The sequence below is a fragment of the Chiloscyllium plagiosum genome, unplaced genomic scaffold, assembly GCF_037043375.1.
Source record: "Chiloscyllium plagiosum isolate Xiang-an unplaced genomic scaffold, Cpla_swu_hap1 HiC_scaffold_32, whole genome shotgun sequence".
NCBI classification, from domain to species: domain Eukaryota; kingdom Metazoa; phylum Chordata; class Chondrichthyes; order Orectolobiformes; family Hemiscylliidae; genus Chiloscyllium; species Chiloscyllium plagiosum.
In genome coordinates, this window is record NW_028270170.1 from 20,944,335 (window position 1) to 20,963,972 (window position 19,638).

At 40.5% G+C, this 19,638-nt stretch overlaps 1 long non-coding RNA gene across 1 annotated transcript in view; it reads left to right on the forward strand.

Moving 5' to 3' along the window:
• Positions 1–13,897: 13,897 nt before the first annotated feature.
• LOC148141777 (uncharacterized) overlaps positions 13,898–19,638 on the forward strand; it is a 30,518-nt gene continuing 24,777 nt past the window's right edge. The window contains exons 1-2 of the long non-coding RNA XR_015752443.1: positions 13,898–14,049; positions 15,726–15,799. This is a non-coding gene — a long non-coding RNA (uncharacterized LOC148141777). The remainder of the gene's footprint in view (positions 14,050–15,725; positions 15,800–19,638) is intronic.

The following is a 19,638-nucleotide window of genomic DNA, read 5'->3' on the forward strand; positions in this document are numbered from 1 at the left end:
TACTTGATTTTGTTCTATTCTGAAGTTCTGCTTAAAGAAAAATACCGGATTTTTTTTTAAATGCTTAATGTAGCAATGTTTAATGTAAATGAATATCCCTTGAGCATTAACTGCTACACAACCCAGCTCAGTATTTGCTACAAATGTTTGTAGGTGCACAACGTTTTCCATTGCCCATGTAGTCATTGGGTATCATTTGGGAAGTCAGTGTATGAAATCTACATTGACACAATGAAAATGTACCCAAATGTATAAATTGTGTTTAGGAAATAAATATTCTTCAAATAGTGGACTATTGTCAACTGTTTAAAAAAAAGCTCAATACATTTTTTGTTATATAAAGCAATCTTATTAGCAACTACCACACAACTGCAGATTTTATAACCTGTTTTCTACGTAGTAAGTCCACTATGTTGTGATTTAGTACATGGATCCGATAGCAGTAATTGTACAATTGCAATTTAAGACATTAAGTTAATTTATAAAGTTCTCTCCAACTAATCCACGCCAACTGTATTCCCAAACTAAACTATTCCCACCTACCTACGTTTGGCCCGTATCCTTCTAAACCTTTTCTATTCATGTATTTATCAAAATGTCTTTTAAATATGGTAACTCTACCTGCATCCAACACTTCCTCTGATAGTTCATTCCACATATGAACCTCACTCTGTTGTTTTAAAAAAAATTGCCCCTTGTGTCTTTTTAAAATCTTTCTTCTCTCATCTTAAAAAATAAGCCCCTTAGTTTTGAACTTTACCACCTTGGGGGAGAAATAGACTTGTGTAATTCACCTTATCTATGCCCCTCATGGTTTTATAAATCTCAATAAGATCACCCCTCAACCTTCTGACCTCCAGTGAAGAAAGTCCCAGCCTAGCTTGCCTTTATTAAACCCATCCCTAGCAATATCCTGGTAAATCATTTCTGAAAATGATTTTATGAATCCTCTCCAATTTAATAATATCCCTCCTGTAACAGGGTAACCAGAACTGCACACAGTACTCCAGAAGAGGCCTCACCAACAACAACATCAATATTATTAGTAAATATTTAGGATAATCAAACACATTTCTACTAATCTTGTAAACTGAAAAGCTTTAATGTATAACTCTTCAAAAGGCTACAGTTGAGTATGCTAGCAAATGAGATTAGATTACCTACAGTATGGAAACAGGCCCTTCAGCCCAACAAGTCCACACTGGCCCTCTAAAGAGTAACCCACCCCCCTACCCTATATTTAACCCTAACTAATGCACGTAACATGGCAGTTTAACATGGCCAGTTCGCCTGACCTGCACATCTTTGGATTGTGGGAGGAAATCCACTCAGACACACTGAGAGTGTGCAAACTCCACACAGATGGGAATTGAACCCAGGTCCCTGGCGCTGTGAGGTTGCAATGCTAACCGCTGAGCCACCATGCTGCCAAAAGTGAGAAAATTTCTTTGTGCTCAATGGCTTGTCTTTGAATATTTTATGTAGATTTATCAGGTTTTGTATTGAGGCAATCAGGGCAAAACAGTTGAGAGAAGGGAAAAAAAAATTCTGAGCTTGTAGTGTGACTGTAGAGCTTTAATGAAGCTTAGCAGTGTGATCATGCTTGAACTGCTGCCTGTTTTAGTTGGTTCGCTTGCATTAGTTCAAGTTGGCTTATGCTGTGAGCAGGGGTAAACCTGAGCTTTAATAATGGCCTAAAATGACCTAAAGGATTTGGAGACATGCACCTGAACAAGCATAAGACTTGGGTGTAGCCAGCTCTTGGACTGAAAAAGAATTCTAAGGGGAGAAAGACTTACTGATTTCACTACTTAGACAAATTATTATTGTTGTCACATTTCTTGTGGCAAGATTTTTTCCCCTTATCCTAAACAGCATTTGTCCAACTGCCAAATTGTCACCCACTTAAAATGGAGACTAAACTATTTTCAAGCCATATTGGGTGTGTACCACAAAATGGAGATTACAATCCATTGCAGCTATAAGAAGAAAAGTAAATGAAAACAAAATGGCATCAACTGGACCTTAAAAGTGTCCACTTCTTTATCTGACTCTAACCACAAGGTCAGATTTATTTGGAAAGCAGTATACTGTAGAAATAAATCTTATTACTGGTGGTACAAATATTCTAAACACACCAATTCACAAATGATCAAGATAGCATCTGCAGAAAATTGAGAGTCTGGTGATCTGTAAGGGATGTGGCTGAAACAAATGCTTGTACACTACGTAACTCCAGGAAGCACATTTGCCGTGTGATAGATCATGTCTTTTAAGTTAAACATATGGTGCAAAGGGATTCAAGTATTTATCTCGGCTGTCTGTCAAGTTTAAGGATCCACTGGAGCATCCCGTACCCAAAATAATTTGATGCAACAGCTGATGTAGACCTTGTAAATCAATGAGTGGCTTGACTATGTATAACTTGAGTTTTATAATCTTAAAGCATTTGGTCTCACCCCAAAAATAATGCCTCTGTTATGATGTGTGACCAGCAAAAATCTAATTCAATCTTGCTTCTTGTTCATATCTATTTTGGTAACTCTTTTGACAGACTAGTTGACCCTAGTAAGATTTGTACTGAAACACAAGCATCTAAAGACAATAAGGCACATCATCACTGATATACTATTCTTCACCTCAGCTGAAAGAAGCACATCTTGGCTTTTCTGTATCTCAATGTTTGAAAAATTAAAATAGTAAGTTTTCTCCTGAGTATTGACAAGTCTTGGGCTGTATTAGAGACAAAAAAAACTGCAGATGCTGGAATCCAAAGTAGACAGGTAGGAGGCTGGAAGAACACAGCAAGCCAGGCAGCATCAGGAGGTGGAGAAGTCGTCATTTTGGGTATAATCCTTCAGGACTGAGGGTGGGTGTAAGGGGAAGTTGCAGATAAAGGGGGTGGCGGAGACAGAGTGGTGAAGTGGGGATAGGTGAAGACAGGTAGAGGGTATTACCTGGTTGGTCAATGGGAGGAATGAATCCAGTCGGTGGAAGGGATGGGAGGGGCTGGGAAGGAAGTCAGGGGATGGGAAGGAGGTTATTTGAAATTGGAGAACTCAGTGTTGAGTCCTCCGGGCTCTAGGCTGCTTAGGTGGAAGATGGTGTTGTTCCTCCAATTTGTGGTTTTGTTTGTTGTGGCAATGGAGGAGGCCAAGGATGGTCGTATCAGAAAGGGGGTGGGAAGGGGAATGGGCGGTGACTGGGAGGTCCAGTCGGCCCTGTGGGCCTGGCTGAGATGATCGGTGAACCATTCCCTAAGTTTATGTTCAGTCTCCTCGATGTAGAGAAGACCATATTGGGAGCACCTGATGCAGTAAACTAAATTGGAAGAGAGGCAGGTGAACCTCTGTCTCACTTGGAAGGACTGGGGTCCTGGATGGAGGTGAGGGAGGGAGTGATGTACCAGCAGGTTTTGCATTTTTTCAGTTGCAAGTGAGGTGATGCGGTGCTTTGCTGTCTGGACGACAGAGGGAGGAAGCACCTTGTTCAAAATAGGTGGACATCTGGGATGCTTGGGAGTGGAATGTCTCTTTGACTGAGCAGATGCAGTGGAGGCGGAGGCATTGGGAGAATGGGATGGAGTTCTTGCAAGATACTGGGTGGGAGGAGGTGTAGTCCAAATAGTTATAGGGATTGTGTTACCATCTATTAATCACCTACCACCCTACCAACCTCCATGTACAACGTATCATCCGCCGTCATTTCCGCCACCTCCAAACGGACCCCACCACCAGGGATACATTTCCCTCCCCTCCCCTATCAGCGTTCTGAAAAGATCACTCCCTCCGTGACTCCCTCGTCAGGTCAACACCCCCCACCAACCGAACCTCCACTCCCGGCACCTTCCCCTGCAACCGCAAGAAATGCAAAACTTGCGCCCACACCTCCCCCCTTACTTCCCTCCAAGGCCCCAAGGGACACTTCCATATCCGCCACAAATTCACCTGCACCTCCACACACATCATCTAATGCATCCGCTGCACCCGATGTGGCCTCCTCTATATTTGGGAGACAGGCCACCTACTTGCGGAACGTTTCAGAGAACACCTCTGGGACACCCGAACCAACCAACCCAACCACCCCGTAGCCCAACACTTTAACTCCCCCTCCCTCTCTACCAAGGACATGCAGGTCCTTGGACTCCTCCATCGCCAGACCATGGCAACACGACGGAAGGAAGAGCGCCTCATCTTCTGCCTGGGAACCCTCCAACCACAAGGGATGAACTCAGATTTCTCCAGTTTCCTCATTTCCCCTCCCCCCACCTTGTCTCAGTCAAATCCCTCGAACTCAGCACCGCCTTCCTAACCTGCAATCTTCTTCTTGACCTCTCCGCCCCCACCCCACTCCGGCCTATCACCCTCACCTTGACCTCCCTCCACCTATCGCAATTCCAATGACCCTCCCCCAAGTCCCTCCTCCCTAACTTTTATCTTAGCCTGCTGGACACACTTTCCTCATTCCTGAAGAAGGGCTTATGCCCGAAACGTCGATTCTCCTGTTCCTTGGATGCTGCCTGACCTGCTGCGCTTTTCCAGCAACACATTTTCAGCTCTGATCTCCAGCATCTACAGTCCTCACTTTCTCCATCTATTAATCCATTCATTGCATTGGTCAATGAACTGTGGCAACACTGTTTGAAATCTTGGAACCTTCCCTTGGCCTATTAAGCTTAAGACAACCCTGTTCCCATCTACTGAGCCTGCTATTGTAGATCAGTAGGGTGAAAGGGGTTGTGTTGACTGACCTGGCCCATGTGAAGTATGCTTAAAACTCTTTGACCTAATCTGCACTGTCCATAACTGTCATCTGACTTAAAAAACATTTGTTTTCAAATTCAGATTGCTATCTGCAAGATTAATTTCCTAAAGGGACTAAGATGTCTCCCCAGGGTTACCAAACAGAAACTTAGGGAATGGTTCACTGAGCATCTCAGCCGGGCCCACAGGCCGACCTGACCTCTCAGTCACTGCCCATTTCAATTTCCCCAACCACTACCTTTCTGGCATGACCATCCTTGGTCTCCTCCATTGCCAAAATGAACCACAGTGCAAATTGGAGGAACAACACCTCATCTTCTGCTTGGGCAGCCTACAGCCTGGAGGACTCAGCATTGAGTTCTCCAATTTCAAATAACCTCCCTCCCCATCCCTCGAATCCCTTCCCAGCCCCTAGCCCTACCTTCCATTCCTCCCTGCCAACAACTGGATTCATTCTTCCCATTGACCAAGTAGGTCGTACCCTCTACCTGTCTTCACCTATCCCCACTTCACCACCCTGCCCCCGCCACCCCCTTCATTGCAGCTTTCCCCACACCCTTCCCCTGTCCTGAAGAAGTGTTACACCTGAAACGTGAACTTCTCCACCACCTGATGTGCCTGGCTTGTTGTGTTCTTCCAACCTCCTGCCTATCTACTTTGGATTTCAGCATCTGCAGTTTTTTTTTGTCTCTAACCAATACTAGCTCCTGCCACTGGGTGCTGCTGTAGAGCTAGGAATGTTGTCAGTGGACTAAGTAAATAACTCAGTTTATTTTTTAGTAGCAGAGAATATTCATTGTGGTTTCCTCAGCTTCATGCCCAAAAAAAATGTTAGTTTAGTAGGAGAATTGTCATAAGATGTTAGCATAGATTGTTTAAGTCACAGTGTGGTCCCTGAGCCAAAATATCATTTTTCTGTTTGGTATCAGTTGTGAGTCAGTGGGTAGTACTCATGCCTCTGGATTAGAAGGTTGAAGTCTCACTCCAGAGCCTTGCAGACTCCAGACAGTAATTGAAACTGATACTCCATTGGAAGATGCTGGCTTCCAGATTAGACATTAAACTGAGGCCCCGACTGCACTCTTAGGTAGATATAAAGGATCCCGAGACATCATGACAAATGAGGAATGGAAAATGAGGTTATCCTTAGTGATGATGTGGAAGAGCTGGTGTTTGACTGGGGTGGACAAAGTTAAAAATCGCACAACACCAGGTTATAGTCCAACAGATTTATTTGGAAGTACTAGCTTTCGGAGTGCTGCTCCTTCATCAGGTAAAGGAGCAACTTGAAAAAGGAGCAGCGCTCTGAAAGCTAATACTTCAATTTAAACCTGTTGGACTAAAACCTGGTGATGTGTGATTTTTAACCTTATCCTTAGTGTTAGGGCTAATATTTATCCATCACCTTTTTAACAAAACACATGATCTGGTCATTCTCACATTATCGCTGTTTGTGAAATCTTGCTGTGTATAAATTGGCTGCTGGGTTTTGAATGTTCCAACAGGAACAATGATTCTCGAGTACTTAATTGACCATACAGTGGTTTGGGGCATCCTGAGATAATGGCTACAGAGCTAGTTTTTTTTTCCCCATGCCAAAACATTAGTCCAATGTGAAGCCTTATTGTCCAGTCCAGTTTGCTGGCAATGCTGCTTTGAATGGAAGGTGAAACTGACCTGTCCAGCTAAGTATCAAAAACAGAAATTGCTGGAAAAACTCAGCATCTGTGGAGAGAAATCAGAATTAACATTTCAGGTCCAGTGACCCTTCAGTTCTGGTAAGTGGTACATACTCTATGGCATTGGGGGGCAGGGGGTTCCCATTCCCTGCTTGAGCCAATGTCATCTCAGAAATTGCACCACTCACTTCTGTACTTTGTAGGTTGTTAATACACTTGCTACCACCATTTTAATGTAAGCAATCTTAATGGAATATTTTTTATTCACTCATGGGCCCCTCTGGCTGGCCAGCATTTGTTGCTTCTCCCTAGTTGCCCTTGAGAAAATGGTGATGAGCTGCAACAATTCAAAACCATATTTATTCAACTAAGACAAAACAAACAACTTCAGATCTGAAACGGAAACTGAAATTACTGGAGAAACTCTGCAGAACTGGCAGCATTGGTGGAGAAAAAGCAAAGATAACTTTCTGAGTCCAATGACCCTTCTTCAGAAGTCACCCTACCATCTGATGCCAGTGAGGCTGGATTTGGAACAACCCCAATGCAGCAAAGATAACTGGTTATATTTGCATCTGAGGCATTAACACAAAGGGGAAGGTACTGTGCTTAGGGTGGCACAGAATGCATGTTCATTGTCTTTGTTTGTGAATATTTGTATTAACACCAATGTGGAGACAAATTGACAACCAAATCCAACAACAAGACACTAAATGCTTTTTCCTTGAACTATTTTTATTTGCTCCAAATCAACTGCAAAGCACACTACTATGGTCACACAAATATCATCTGGACATGACACCCAAGCAAGAGAAAGAGATGTACATCACTGACATGGTATTGAAAGCACCCTTCCACATAAAAAAAACATAGAAGGTGCAATGACAGAACATGAAAGCTTCCAGATTCAATGCAATGCAGCGGCTCAACGTGCTCAGCAGAAATATTGTGTCTAAAAGGCAAGTTCCTTGCTCAAATCAAGGGAACTGCCAAACAAGGTGCAACCCTCCCCCCTCCTCCCAAGTGTTGCAAAAGCTAGTGATGAAAGGTTGGCTTGAAAGTATCAAGAACATGCCTGTTTTAATAAGGGCATTTTAGACGTACAGAGAGGAAGTGAAAGCTCAAGAGGCATATTATACAAAAAAAGTCATTTTCCATGGAGAGTTGAAAGAAGAGATGATCAAACATAACAGCCAACAGTAACATATATGAGCACGACTAAGAGATCAGTATGATTTCATGACTACATGTTTAATGCACAGGCAAAGACTGATGAACAAACTGCTAATGCATGAGAGCAGTTGTATAAATGATGAGTAACTCTCAGTGTAAATGATAAAACATGCATTTTTTTGTTCTTTTATTTTTCATATAAAAGTACAATGATACTAACATGCCACATTCTTGGAGAGAAAGCAAGTTAACATTCTGAGTCAGATGATTCTGGTCAAGATGGATGCTGCCTGACCTGCTGTGATCTTCAGTATTTTTTTGTTTTCAGTACAGATTCCAGCATCTGCGGAAATTTGCTCCCATACTAATATCCCGCCTGGCTTGATATAGCCATATGACCTGTACCATGAGGCACTCACTGCAAACATTGACCTTACAACCAGAACAATAAAAACATAGTGAATGTACAGCAGTTGTCCAGTGACAGTCATCTTAATTTCCCAATCAAGCTACTTCTTGACTTCAAAAGACCGAACTACAATAACCTTGTAATTGATACTGGTCTTCAACTAGTGCTTCAAAAGGTGGGTATGTCAGTTAATTAATGATTCTGTATAGTTAGGTTTTTTAGTAAATATTTCAAAGTTTATTGATTCCTCACTTTTCTATTTGAATTGGAAGCGACATTAAGCTGAACAAAGCCTACAATATGTATATAGTAGTTCAGCACAAGCACATGTTTTGTCTTCTATCTGTGCCACTGAAAATGCCATTAAAATGTCTTCAAGGTTGAATTCATTTGTGTGAACTATAGATACATCATAGTTCTCAACTGTCTGGATTTCTTTACATCATTTTTACTCTAATTTTTCTTTGCCCATAGCTGTGTTCTTGTCCTTCTGCCATTAGCTGCCAGGCATGTTTCAGAATTTACATAGGTCCTTGGGGATTGTTTAGTTCAGTTGGCTGATTAGCTAGTTTGTGTTGCAAAGTAACAGCAATGGAATAGGTTCAATTCTTGCACTGGCTGAGTTTATTATGAAGGCCCCACTTTCTCAGCCTCACCCTTTGCCTAAGGCATGGTTACCCTCAGGTTAAACCACCACTTCTCATTTCTCTGTAATGAAAGAACAGCCCTTAGATGACTTTGCCTATATCCTAACAGTGCATGACCGATTACCATTTGTCACAGAAGGCTCACAATTCAACCAAGGGAAGGTAAGATATTGAACATTGGTAATCTGAAAGAAATGTTGGAAATGCTCAGCCAGTTGATCAGTATCAGTAGAAAGAGAAACTGAGTTAGCATATCAAGTTGGTAATGCTTTTCTAACCACGTCACCAGTACTATTATTACAACAAAACCAAATTGTTGTTCTCATTTAGAATTTAGACCAGGAACAGAAACAGTCATTACTTTACCAGTCGCGATGTTGAGGTCAACTGTAGCATTTCTGCTGCAGTCTCAGGGTGATTCAGCAACAGGAACTTAACCTGGGATTCTTCTGGTCTTTGCGATGCAATTACTCATTGAATTAACTGATCGTGTATCAGGAAATTGTTATTTCAAAATAAGAAGAAGAATAGTTCAAATGCTTGAGGATTGAAATGGATCACGAAAGCTGAACCTCAATCAATCCCCACAGATCATTTTGCTGTGGGGAAATCTCATTCAGTGTGCAAGGGCAATGAAACTGTGATATGGGAAGAGAACTATTTGTCCATTTTTTTCTTATTATAATAACCATCGCCAGTACTGTTCAGTGAAGACTTTCACAGTTCCGGATACAGTGGTAATGTCACTGGACTAGTAATTTTGAGGACCAAAATTTCAAACCCCACCATGGTAGCCAGTGAAATCTAAATGTCAAAATTAAATCTGGAAACTATTCTCAGGGATGGTGACCACAAGAGCAATCATTGATTATTGTTTTAAAGATCCATTTGGTTCTTTAGCTACTTTGGTCTGCATGGTCTTCCCGTCAATGCCCACATACCATAAAAGAAACTAAAAATAAAAATCAAGAATGTGAGGTGCTATCAGCAAAGAAATGAGAGAGAAAGGTGGACAAAAAACAGTTTTCATTAAACTACCATTGGTCCTCATCCACAACCTTTTGTAAATAATTCCATAAAAGGAAAGAAAACTTTTCATAACAGATTCATTAGTAAGTTGACAATTGTAATAGATAACTTCAAATAATTTGTTGGATTAAGGAAGCATAAAATTATTAATGTAAAATGGGAAAATTGATACAGGTCATCCTACTTTAATGGATTATTTCTGGCTGAGTCTTTCATTTCAGTTTAATTGAAACCAATCTTTTACAACCTCAGCCACTTTGCATTTGATTTCATTATATAATTATATTCATGAATAATGAAAGAACTAATGTAAGCAAAAGTCAATAAAAATTATTTCATATGCCAAAACATGTTGCAGTAGTATTTGTGATACTTAAAACAAATGTTGTTTTGAATCTATAATTTACCATTGAAAGGATTTCTTATTTTGGCAACAGCTTGTATCTTAATGATGTAATAAACCTGAGGATTTGACCTGACTGGATCTAATATTGTGGAGAAAGTGAGGACTGCAGATGCTGGAGATCATAGTCGAGAGTGTGGTGCTGGAAAAGCACAGCAGGTCAGGCAGCAACTCAGGAGCAGGAGAATCGATGTTTCGGGCACCCACCCCCACCTCCATCCACCTATCGCACTCTCAGCTACCTTCCCCCCAGCCCCACCCCCCCCTCCCATTTATCTGTCCACTCCCTTGGCTCACAACCCTCATTCCTGATGAAGGCTGTTTGCCTGGAACATCGATTCTCCTGCTCCTGGGTTGCTGCCAGACCTGCTGTGCTTTTCCAGCACCACACTCTCGACTCTGGATTTAATATTATATCCAGTGGTAAAATGTGAAACAAAAGAATTTACATTGAGAAAGCACATTTCATGATTTAAGAATGTTCTAATGCATTAATTAGGCACTCTGAAGTAGAATTAATGCTGCATTGTCGGGAAATACAGCAGCCACATTGCACACATCAGCATTGAGATAATAACCAGGTAGTCTATTTAAGAGATGTTGGTTAAGGGATAAAATTGGCTAGGATGCAAGCAGTATCATAACTTGAAAAAATTAAAATGGAAAGTGACATTGTTTATATTTTACTGATAGAAACTACTCCCTGATTTGTGATGTAACAGTAGTAATTTTGACAGTTTTGAGTTTGTTTCACTGACAAATAAAATCACAGGAAAATTGTCTCTTGAATTTGCTGTCTCATATGTTCTTGAATGGAGAGAACTGTTTATCAAAAAGAGCTGTTGAGAGAGGAGCCTATTGTCTACTTTCACCATGCGCTGGACTTCAGTGCCCTAAGGAATCATATCAAAGCAAAATCTTAAAGCTCCATACACTCATTGATCTGTCAATGACATGTGCCATGCCCAGTTGAGAGGGCAGTGCAAACTGCTCTATCCTCACCTCTGTCGCTATTTCTGAATAATTACCGACACAGAGTAGTCAAGAAAATCCCTGCCTCCAACTTGCCCATCTTTCAAAGAGAAGTTGCCAAATGGCCGATTACTAATTTACTATGTGAGGAATTACAGTCATGGGCTCAAAAATCTATGGGATGACAATGCTGTAATGTGCTAAGTGACCACGTCATTCTCATCTGTTGTAAGTGTCACGAATGAGCCAATGCCGAAAACATTCCATTCATAATGTGTGGGCTGACAAAATATTTCCCAATTGACTATGTCAGAGCTACCTGGTAAAGCAGCAAAAGGATATTGTGATAATCTTTCTGTGTTTTTCGAAAGGAAAACAACGTTCTTAAAAAGACTGAAAGATGAGAAGCAGTAAACATGTCCATGAGTTGTTGCCACTAGACTGAGTGACCACTGAGTGATTCCATCTCCTCACTGGTTAAAGTAATCATTTTGTGAGCAAAATGACATTTTCTTTATTTCACAAACCACATTCATTTGTCATTTTCCAGGGACTTGAGGCTTAATATTTGTACAAGACCGATAGCATTATTTACTTCATATAAATCTATGATCCTGTCCAAACATCACAAATGGCTTCTTTGCTTCATACATTGATTTAATATTAAACCTCTTTTGTTAATGGTTTGGGTATTCTTTCTTCCTTTGAATCTGTAACTGGCATAAGACACACACATATAAAAATAAGCCCAACCAAACTGTTGTGTGGCTGATTTGGAGGTGCTGGTGTTGGACTGGCGTGTACAAAGGTTTGCCTGAGCAGATTTTCCTGCTCCTCAGGTGTTGCCTGACCAGCTGTGCTTTTCCAGCACCACTTTAATCTAGACTATAAATCACACAACACCAGGTTATAGTCCAACAGGTTTAATTGGAAGCTTTTGGAATGCTGCTCCTTCATCAGGTGGTTGTGGAGTATAAGATCATAAGAGACAGAATTTATAGCAAAAGTTACAGTGTGATGTAACTGAAATTATATATTGAAAAAGACTTGGATTGTTTGTTAAGTCTCTCATCATTTAGAATGTTAAAAATCACACAACACCAGGTTATAGTCCAACAGGTTTAATTGGAGGCACTAGCTTTCGGAGCGACTCTCCTTCATCAGGTGATTGCCTGATGAAGGAGCGTCGCTCCAAAAGCTAGTGTGCTTCCAATTAAACCTGTTGGACTATAACCTGGTGTTGTGTGATTTTTAACTTTGCACACCCCAGTCCAACACCGGCATCTCCGAATCATCATTTAGAATGACCATGTTGGTTTCAGTTCTTTCATATGTAAATTCCAGAACTTGTTTTTAAAGTTACATTCTCAAGTGAACTTTAACAATAGGTGCCATGTTGGCCCAGATAATGCATTGAAGGTGTAAGGTGCCCTGTGTGAGGCTGTCTGTGCCCAAATGTTCAGACTAATTCATATCTAAAAAAGGGATTTACAGAATCTCAGATGGATTTGTATACTTTTTGAGTAAAATAAAATGCAATTCTGCAAGTACAAATTCACCCCACAAACTTGTGTATATGTGTGTGTGTGTATGTGTGTGTAAGGGTGGGGTTATGAGTGTCTGTGAGAGAGTGTATGTATGTGCATGAGTGTGAGTGTAAAGAGATATAAGTCTGTGAGTGGGTATGCATGAGTGTATGAGAGAGAGCTTGTGTATGAGAGAGGGTCTGCAAGAGGGAATGACTTAACAAACAATACAGGTCTTTTTCATACATCATTTCAGTTGCATCACACTGTAACCTATAAATTCAGTGTCTCATGATCTTATACTCCACAACTACCTGGTGAAGGAGCAGCGCTCCAAAAGCTAGTGCTTCCAAATAAACCTGTTGGACTATAACCTGGTGTTGTGTGATTTTTAACATTGGGTAGCTGAAGAACATTAGATTATTGCATGTAAACTGCAATGAGTTTAACACCGTCAATATAAATAGATGGAAATTTCTATTAACACCTACTAAGTAATTGGGCCTAATGGCTTACCTTTAAACACTATTTAACCAAAATAGGATATTGGTTGGAACTATGCCTGGATGTATTTCAAGTTGATTGTAATATAACTAGTTTGAGAATTGGTATTCATAAAGATTGCAAAGACACCAAGCCATCGTGCAAGTTCTACAGTGGCCTTTAGATATGCCAGTACTAGCTAAAAGAGTCTGGATGACATTTAATTTTATTTTATGAAAAAAATGAGAATGAGCCCTTTGCTTCAATCCTCATGATAAAAAGATTTTGTTTAGAAAAACCCGAAAGACAGCTTAATGTTTGTTTTGTCACCGGTGTTAGAGGGTTTGAGTTGTAGGGAGAGGCTGAATAAGCTGGGGCTGTTTTCCCTGGAGCATCAGAGGCTGAGAGGTTCCTTATAGAGGTTTATAAAATCATGAGGGGCATGAGCAAGGTGAATAGCCAAGGTCTTTTTCCCAGGGTAGGGGAATCAAAAACTAGAGAGGATAGGTTTAAGGTGAGAGGGAAAAGATTTAAAAGAGACCTAAGGGGCAAAGTTTTCTCACAGAGGCAGTATGCATATGCAATGAGCTGCCAGAGGAAGTGCCGGAGGTTGGTACAATTGCGACATTCATGAAGAGTTTAGAGGGATATGAGCCAAATATTGACAAGTGGGACTAAATTAATTTGGGATATCTGGCCATCATGGACGGGTTGGACCAAAGATTCTATTTCCCTGCTGGGTACTACTCTGTGACATTGCCATTCAGCTGCACTTGTTGTGAAGTTAAGTGCTAAGGCAGAAAACTGTCTGGAATTGAATTCACACCTTGGAGTTTAATTAGTTTTGAATGGCTTCATATCTGAAATACTCTATAAACAATGAAATATTCAAAGGATTGTGTCTTGGCACAAAATGTATTTTATAACTGCCTATTTGGGGTTAGTCTATATGGCAACTCCCATTGGTAAGTACTTTGATAAAGTAGATTTGTTGGCATTTGGTTTTCATATTTTAAGAAAATGTTGTAAACCTTTTGGTATAGTTTGAAACTGAAGACGTTAACATTTTAAACAAGTAAACCCAGACTTCAATATATTGAAAAAGATGCATAAACAATACTGTGAATTTGACTTTTACAGCCCTCTGGTCACAGGTCAAAATCAATCAGCGATCCCTTTATCAGTTTGAGGTAAATTGCTGATATAAAGAACACCTGTGTCTCTTTGTTTTATTCTAATCCCTTCTGGCAGGACAAAGCAATCCATGGTTAAAGATTACTAGAAAAGGTGAAAACAGCAAACGAAATTGGAGTTAAAGCCACAAAGTCTTTGTTTTTTTTGGCTTATTCTCTTCTTTTTCAAGTAACTCAGATACACCCAAATTTAGAACAGTTTTCCCTGTAACAATGTCAACAAATGTGTTTTTTTTCACGGCTTAACTACAAATGTTCTTTCAATTCTGTTTGTTTGGGAAACTTGCAAAGCATAAGTCCCATTAAAATGTAAAGCCACTAGCATTTTATTTGTGCTACTTTAGTCAAACATTTCAACATTTCATGTTTTGTGGGATAAGGCTCATAATGGCGATGTTTCATTGTGAAAAAAGGGCCTTTTCCTAAAAGCAAAAGTATCCTAAATTTGCAGCAACTTGGAAGAATTTGTTTTTATATATCTATAATTTGATAAAACAACACAAGTTGATTACCAAACAAGTAAGGGAAATTAAAACTGACACTGACCTAAATTGGGAGATTTAAATAGGGCCAACCAAAAACTTATTCTGAAATGTTTCAAGGAGAATGTGAGATGAGGTAATGGGCTGGAGTGACTCTTAGAAATAAGTTGTGAATCTAAGACCAGTCAAGACTAGAAAGAATTTATACACATGGATGAGCGTGTTAAACTTCAGGCATTCATCTCTGTACAAACCAACTTAGGGCAGTACAAAGTGCAGCACTAGCTTTCGGAGCGCTGCACCTTCATCAGGTTCGTTGTGGAGTATAAGATCGTAGGGTATAGAATTTATATCAAAAGTTTACTATGTGACGTAACTGAAATTGTATATTGAAAAAGACTAGGATTGTTTGTTACGTCTCTCATCTTTTAGAATGATCATGTTGGTTTCAGTTCTTTCATATACATATCCTACAACTTTCTTAAAGTTACATTCTCAAGTGAACTTTACCAATAGGTGTCATGTTGGCCCAGATAGTGCACTGAAGGTGTGAGGTGCCCTGTATGAAGCTGTCTGTGCTCCAATGTTCAGACTGACTGCAGAGGGTAGTGCATGTGTGGAATGGGCTGCTAGAGGAAATGGTGGAGGCTGGTACAATTGCAACATTTAAAAGGCATCTGGATGGGTATATGAATAGGAAGGGTTTGGAGGGATATGGGCCAGGTACTGGCAGGTGGGAGTAGATTGGGTTGGGATATCTGGTCGGCATGGACCGAAGGATCTGTTTCCGTGTTGTACATCTCTATGACTCTATTGTTCCACATGCCTTTGTAGATTCTGTTCCACAATATAATTTGACGGACAATTTGACAGAACAAATTCAGAGACACAGTACAGAGATGGTTCACATTCACAATTTCATTGAAAGAAACTTTAAGCCAAAACATTTGTTTTCTTCCTTCTAAGCTTTTTTTCAAGACAAGCTAATTTCCAACCAAGATGCTGACTGGTGGTCAGGCAAAACCATACAAGAGATCATTGTGAGTACATACGATAATAGGAAACTATATTATTCATAGTCTTGACATGCTAGTAAAGAATATTTACAGAGTCATACAGAGAGAAGAAAAACATTTACTTTTTCACACAGAGGGTGGTCCATGTATGGAATGAGCTACCAGAGGAAGTGATGGAGGCTGGTACAATTGCAGCATTTAAAAGGCATCTGGATGGGTATATGAATAGGAAAGGTTTGGAGGGAAGTGGGCCAAATGGGACTAGCTTAAGTTAGGGTATTTGGTTGGGGGCGAGTTGGAACGAAGGGTCTGTTTCTGTGCTGTACACCTCTATGACCCTATAATTTTATTTTAAAAACATTTTATTCTGGCTTCACCTTGCCAAGAGTTTGCGAGAGATGGCGAGATCACATGACATTCCACCACTTTGTGATGAGGTATAACATGTTTCATATGCATATCTCGCAGTCAGATCTAATGGCCAATGTGACAGAAACTAAACCCAACAGCACAAAATATATCAGAAATTCATCTGTGTGCTAAGTTCAGAAATTGACATGGGGGGGATAAACACACATTGTGAAACTAATATCCCTCTTATACAAAAATACTAGATCTGAAGAAGTGCACCTGCTTGTGACTATAAATTACACAAATTAAAAAAAAACTTTTAAGAGGCTTATTTCTAAAATTATTATATTTCTACAGCATCAGGCATACACATGTATGGCTTCCTTGCCATTCTGTGGAGTACTCATTGAGTACTCAACCCAATTCTTCCACTCATTGTTAAAAACCACACAACAACAGGTTATAGTCCAACAGGTTTAATTGGAAAAACTAGCTTTTGGAGTGCTGCTCCTTCATCAGGTAGCTGTGGAACAGGTTCATAGGACACAGAATTTATAGCAAAACGTTACAGTGTCATGCAACTAAAATGATATATTGAATAAACCTGGATTGTTGTTGTCTTTCATCTTTTAGAATGGTTTGCAGGTTTCAGTTCATTAATATGTAAATCCAAAAATTCTTTTAAGTCACCTTCTTGAGATAACTTAAGGTTTTATAACAAAAGGTGACATCTCAGCTCAGACAATGCGTTAAAAGTGTGAGGTTAGAGTCTGGCTGTATCCCAATCTTGAGTCAGACAGGTTCCATTTCCAAAGGGGAATTTAAAAAAAAATTACATGGATTGACTACCTGCAGTTTGTACATTTTTTTAAGCAAAATAGAATTAATTGCAAATACAAATTCACCCCGTAGGCTTATATGTGTGTGCGCATGCATGAGAGAGTGAGTGTGTGCATGTGAGTGTGAGTGTGAGTGCTCACGAGAGAGTGTGCATTTGCGTGTGTGAAAGCTTGGTAAAGTCTGTGAGTATGTGTGTTTATGTGTGTGTGTGTATAGTGTAATGGGGTCACCTGTAGTGTGACATGAACCCAAGGTCCCAGTTAAGGCCATCCTCATGGGTACTGAACTTGGCTATCAGCCTCTGCCCAACCACTCTGTGTTATTGTTTGTCCCGCAGTCCACCTTGGAGGATGGTCGCCCAAGGATCCGAGGCCAAATGTCCCTGATCGCTGAAGTGTTCACCGACTGGGAGGGAACACTCCTGCCTGGCAATTGCTGTGCGGTGTCCATTCATCCGTTGTCATACCCTCTGCTTTGTCTTACTAATGTACCATGCCTCAGGGCATCCTTGCCTGCAACATATGAGATAGACAATGTTGGCCAAGTCACATGAGTACCTGCCATGTACACGATGGGTGGTGTCCCTAACGGGTAATGGTGGTATCCTTGGTGACCCTCTGACCCGTCTTGTAGTGGTTGACATGACAGGAACGTCCATTCATTGTGTTCCATGTGATGCTGCGGATTTTCTGGTGTTTGCTTGTCTGTGCCTAGTGCTGCTGCAAAGCAGTCTGGTGTCTGTCAGGTGGATGATTCTTAAGGACAGCCAGGGAGGGATTGCAGAGAAGCAAGCACGCACTAATAACCAAATTTAAAACTGCAATTTGCTAATTTTGCCTTCCTGTTGGTGAAAACGCTCCCACTAAATTAAATGGAGTAGTCACCCATGATCTAATGATATTTTTAGTGATACTTTGACTGGAAGTACTATTCTGTAACGATAGACCTATATATAATAGTGAATGAAGAAGAACCACAATGTACATTAGGCAATGTTCAAATAATTCTGACCTGATTAATACAGACTCTCTGTGATTTATGTTTTGTCAACCAAGTGAGATACGATTATTTTGTTTCCAGAAACATTAACAGAGCAGATCCAGAACATAGTCTTAGTGAAGTAATATTTGATTCACAGTTAGCTTTGTTTATCGGAGCCACTGGTCGTTTGTATAATGATTCACCACAGAAACAATGACTGGCTGGCAACAAGTGACACTAAATTGGGATACATTGTTCATGAACCGAGGGAGGAGTCTGATTGGCTGAGTACTTAATTTCATGCTTTCTTAACCTCTTAACTCCATCAAAATGAATTTGACCTCATAAACCGCAGATTGAAACTCAAATATTTTGTGATTGTGGTGACAATTTCATGACTGAATAGCAGCAATAAATTCAGCTGTACCAGTCCTGACTAAGATATGGATTTTAATTTTTTCAAGTATTTATTCAGCTACAACTCTGAACGTCAGCATTGTGTCCTGATGGTATTACAAATTGCCTGTGTCGGAGCTGTATAATTGCATATTGAGTCAGCCAGTGCTTCATTGGTAATGCACTCACCTCTGAGAAGGTTTTAGATTCAAGTCCCACTCTAGGACTTGAGCATAATAATCAAGGCTGATGCAACAGAGCAATGCTGAAGGAGAGTTACATGAATTGTCAAAGGAACCATCTTTCAAATGGCATAATAAACCAAGGCCCTCTCTAGCCTGAGGTGGACATAAAAGATTTCAACACAGTATTGGGAAGAGGAGCAGGGGAGTTATCTCCAATTTCCTGATCAATCAACATCACAATGAAAGAGATTGTTTGGGGATGTACAAATAGGCTGCTGCCTTTCATACATCACAGCAGTAGCTACACTTCAAAAGTAACTTATTATTTTCACAGTTAAAATACTTTTATTAAAGGATTGTACGTACACAATGTTAAACTGCCAGCATGCGAAGATTTATTGACTGCTAGGGAGATGTCTTATGGCTAAGTAGGTAATCCTTCCACCTCTGAGTCAGAAACTCTGTATTCAAGTCCCACTCCAGGACCTTTTGGTCATAGAAGGAGTGTTCATGACATGGTTCAACAAGTTAATGAAGCTAATCCAGACAACTCTTCCCCTTATTCCCCAAGGAGGAAAAAAATGGATGTGTGAAGATATGTAACATACAATTGGCTGTACAGTGTTCAGGGACTAAGGTCATACAAGGTGCTTTATAAATTCAAGCTTTTTTTTCTATTTATTCTGCGCAATAGAACACTGTTGACCTGTATGGGATAGGCTATATGTCCTTGCCAGCAGAGACCTCCCCCAGCATTTATAGTCAAATTAGCATTGCAACAGTACTTCTTTAAATTTGGGATTTCTAGCTGTTCTTTCACTAAAGACTGGGACAGCTCACATGGAGGAGAAAGTGAGGTCTGCAGATGCTGGAGATCAAAGTTGAAACTTTATTGCTGGAACAGCACAGCAGGTCAGGCAGCATCCAGGGAACAGGAGATTCGACGTTTCGGGCACAGGCCCTTCTTCAGGAATCATTCCTGAAGAAGGGCCTGTGCCCGAAACGTCGAATCTCCTGTTCCCTGGATGCTGCCTGACCTGCTGTGCTGTTCCAGCAATAAAGTTTCAACAGCTCACATGGAAGAAAGCCACACAATGCATTAAAGCAGAT